Here is a 4,537-nt window from a genome sequence, read left to right on the forward strand (position 1 = left end):
AGTTAAAGTTAAAGCATCTAGTTTATTAGCCGTCCAGGGGTATGTGCCTCTTTTGGTGGGTGAGGTGGGCATGTAAAGCAGGGTGTCTTAGAGTGTGTCTATGGCTTTGGAAAATGTTTGTTCCATGGACTTGCATGTGTTTTGCTATTTCACCAATTGAAAATATGAGTGTCTATGTATGTAATTCATACTGTGAACAGCACTGGTGTTACCCTGCCTTTGAGAGCTTCTTGATTTGACAGAAGAAATACTGGAAGGACGCCTGCCACTGTCTTGCTAACTCTTAGATCTAGTGGTCTGAGCTATGGTAGTCCCATGTCAGCAGAGAGATCATGAAGCCAGGAGGCAGGGCTGGAGTCAGATCATGCTGGACCCCCATGTATGACTTCCAGGGGGAAGCCCTTGATCAATGGAACTGGGGGTATTTTCTGCTATGTTGTATTATTCAGGTGGGGATGTCATAAAATATTAACCTTTTTAAAGTTTTGCAAATATGCTGTTTAAATGATATTACATTATTGTTATTCTTATTTTTGAGTTGGAGTCTCACTCTGTCGCCCAGGCTGGAGTGCAGTGGCATACTCATGGCCACCCCAGCGTCGACCTGCTGGGCTCCGGCAATCCTTCCGCCTCAGCCTTCTAAGTAGCCGGAACTCAGGCATATGCTACCATGCCTGGCTAATTTTTGATTTATTGTAGAGACAAGGTCTCGCCAACTTGCCCGGGTGGGTCTCCAACCTGTGGGCTCAGGCAATCCACTCGCCTCAGCCTCCCAAAGTGCTGGGATTACAGGCCAAACTACAGAGCCTGGCCGATAAAATTCTGAATATTAAAGGTCCTCAAAAGTCACATAATTTGTGGAAGGCAGTGTAATCACAGAACCATCCAATCTGGTTCAGCTTTGTCAGTAACAAAATGTAATACAATAAGTTGCTTTTTAGTTATACTGGATCCCCAGGTTGCAAATCAAGCAAGCTGAGTTTACCCAGATCAACAAAGCATGCCAGATTAGAGCCAGGCAGAAATGAAAAAAGTCAGCCATGGGTGGAACCTTAGTACTAGCATCAAGGATGGGGACCAAATTAAGAATCCGAGGGCAGTGGAGGGATGGGGTATATGTCCAGTGTCAGGTATTATTATTATTATTAAGTTGGGTCTCACTCCATCATCCAGGGTGGAATGGGCAGTGGCATGATAGATCATGGCTCACCGCAGACTCAACCTTTTTGCTCAAGTGATCCTCCCACCTCAGCCTCCCAAGTAGCTGGGACTACGGGCACATGCCACCACTCCCGGCTGATTTAAAAAAAAAAATTTTTGTAGCTATAAGTTGTCCAGGCTGATCTTGAATGCTTGGACTCAAGCAATCCTCCCAGTTGGGCCTCCCAAAGTACTGGAATTACAGGCGTGAGCCACCACGCCCCACCTCTTTTAGCAAACATTCTTGCGCTGTAGTCAATGATATATCTATCTTGCTCCCTGTTTCCCGATGCACATGCCTGTGGGGAGAGCAGCAGAGGGCTTACATGTGAATGATTTTAAGAGGGGCCAAGAACAGGTGCCCAAATACATCAGCGTGATATCCTTAGTATAAACAGGGGAAGTTAGTGTGAACTAGTTGGCAATTTAACTTCTGAAGTATCACTTTTTGTGCGCGCAAGTGTCGACAGGAAGACCACATGGATGTTTAGTGCTGAAAAAAGTTCTAGAGCTGGAAGATGGAGATGAGGAAGAAGGGCTTCTCTTTGTTATAGACACATGCAATGTTTGATGATAACCCATATGCCCCAGCACTGGGCTTAAACATAATTTTATTTGGTTGCCTCCAGTGTTGCAGCACTAAGAACATAGGCTCTTAGCAGGTGTGTGTCTTTGAGTTATTTAAGGCCTTGGAGGCTTTGCTGCTTCCTGCTCCCCAGTGGAAGCAAGTCCAAGGCTGGCCCACCTCAGGCGGGTGAGACCGTTGTTGGCCGCAGCACCTGGCCCCCCTTGGGTCAGAGCCACCTCTCAGCAGGTCTATAGACCATGGCCCTTGACTTGAAACTCTGGGCTGGCTCAGAAGCCTGTCTGGATTTCAGTGAAATGCATGTTGGATGTGAGACATACTGCCCCAGGAAGATAATTTTCTTTAGCACCTCTGGTTTCTGAGTCTCAAGTGCACCCAGTTCTGGAATAAGGGCTGTAGGAACCATAGGCCCCAGAGATGTGGAGTTCTGGCAGAATACAGAAGTCACAGCTCTTCCTTTATAGACGAGGGAGACCCCCCCAAAACCGGAATTTATTTATTTAAAAATTGTGTATTTATACTTACATGTTTAAACTTCAATGATCTTCAAAGTCCTCTCCATTTGATGCAAGACATTGATCGAGACACTTTTTCCACTGTTCAAAACTGTTTTGAACTCATTGATTTTGACGCCTTTTAGTGCTTCTGCCATATTTTGTTTCACCTGTTCCACACTGGCAAATGTTTCCGTTTGAGGACTTTTTCCATCCAGGGAAAGAAAAAAAAGTCGCTCAGAATGAGATGAGGTGAATAGGGAGGGTAGGGCACAGGGGTCGTGCTGTTTTTGGTTAAAAACTGCTGGATACTCAGCGTGATGTGGGTAGGTGCATTCATAAATCACCCATCATGAAATGGGCAAATGTGTTGAAAGAAATCTCAAAAAAAAAAAAAAAAAAATCACTGAAGCAGAACGCAGCCTCTCTCACAACGATGTTGGCAGGTACACTGACGCTGTTGGGTTCCTAGAACACTTACCTAGTGTAGGAAGCATGTAAGGGGCCTGCCTTCCAAAAGATAGCTCCAGACTTTTTGGGTTCCTCCTCGTATTCACTAAGTTTCTCTCTAATCAAAGTTTTGGAAGTACCACATGCCAGGTGCTGGTAAGTCTAGCTGTGTGAGGAGGGACAGAGGTCACCCCTGTAAGCCTGGTGTCCTTATCTTCAAAATGGGGATGCTACAATTGGCCCTGATCCTATCTGTCTTGCAGGGTCCTGTGAAGAAGAGAGAGGCTTCTGGAGCAAGAGAGAACCTCAGGCAGGATTAGTGCTCTACTGGGGTTCCTGCCTTGGAGCAATTTACTCTGTGTCCTCAGTGGCTCATCTATAAAATGGGGTAATAATCCTGTAAAGACAATGGGGCTGTTATGAGGAGTCCCTGAGTTAATGTTTGCATAGTGCCTGCCCCAACCCAGACCTTCAATTCAGTGGAATTCTCATCACTGTAGTCCAAGGGAGGGATCCTCCTCCGATTGGCCTTGTTGAAGACTGTGGGTGGCTTTCTAACCTGAAGATGCATTATTATTATTATTATTTTTTGAGTTGGAGTCTCACTCTGTCGCCCAGGCTGGAGTGCAGTGGCACGCTCATGGCCACCGCAGCCTCGACCCGCTGGGCCCAGGCGATCCTTCTGCCTCAGCCTTCCAAGCAACTGGAACTACAAGCACGCGCCACCGTGCCTGGCTAATTTTTTGATTTATTGTAGAGACGAGGTCTTGCCAAGTTGCCTGGGCTGGTCTTGAACCCCTGGACTTAGGCAATCCTCTCGCCTCAGCTTCCCAAAGTGCTGGGATTACAGGCTTGAGCCACTGCACCTGGCCTTGAAGATGCATTTTTATCTATGAGGTCTGACAATTAGGATATTGAAGATAAGGACACCAGGTTTACAGGGGTGACCTCTGCCCCTCCTCACAATTGGTTCGAGAACCATCCTAGGAAAAGTGCTCCATACCTTATTGCTGAATATTGCTATGGTGACCTTCGAAGTACTCGCCTTGGGAAACTATCCCACGCCAGCTCCTAGTCCACCCATCAAAGCAATTTTGGAACTCTTTTTCTGGAATGGCCATCAGAACTGTCATTGTATTACCTGGATGTCCTGAATGTCATCAAAATATCTCCCTTTCAATATTTCCTTTATCTTCGGGTGAAGAAAAAAATCATTGGGGGCCAGATCAGGTGAGGGGGGAGGGTGTTCCAATTTGTACAAGGCTGCCCACATAAGTGCTTGGTGGCAAGTTTGCAAACAGAATTGTCAGACCTCAACAAATAATGATGACAGCTCTGATGGCCATTCCAGAAAAAGGATTCCCAAATTGTTTTGACTGGTGGAGGTAGGTGCTGGTGTGGGTGCATAGCTTCCCAAGGGGAGTACTTCAAAGGTGACCGAAGTGATATTGAGCAATGAGGTATGGAGCGCTTTTTCTAGGATGGTTCGCGAACCTTAATTATGGGACCTCATAAATCTACTCTTCTGGATGAGAGAACAGGGCTTCCTCCAATGGTTAATTCTGCTCACAGTGGACAAGGGCTTTAGATGCTGCTGTCTGGGCAGGCACAGAGATGGATGAACCCTCCTTGTGGAATACTTAGTGCAAAGAGGCAGGAAGACAGACACACAGACACACACATGCTTGGGAAGAAAGACAGAATGACTGAGATCCACAAAAGGCACAGAGCAAGCCGGGCTCGGTGGCTCAGCCTGTAATCCTGCGCCTTTGGGAGGCTGAGGTGAGTGGATTGCCTGAGCCCGTGG

The sequence above is a fragment of the Carlito syrichta genome, unplaced genomic scaffold (assembly GCF_000164805.1).
Source record: "Carlito syrichta isolate Samal-C Ts95f unplaced genomic scaffold, Tarsius_syrichta-2.0.1 Scaffold308890, whole genome shotgun sequence".
Lineage (NCBI taxonomy): Eukaryota > Metazoa > Chordata > Mammalia > Primates > Tarsiidae > Carlito > Carlito syrichta.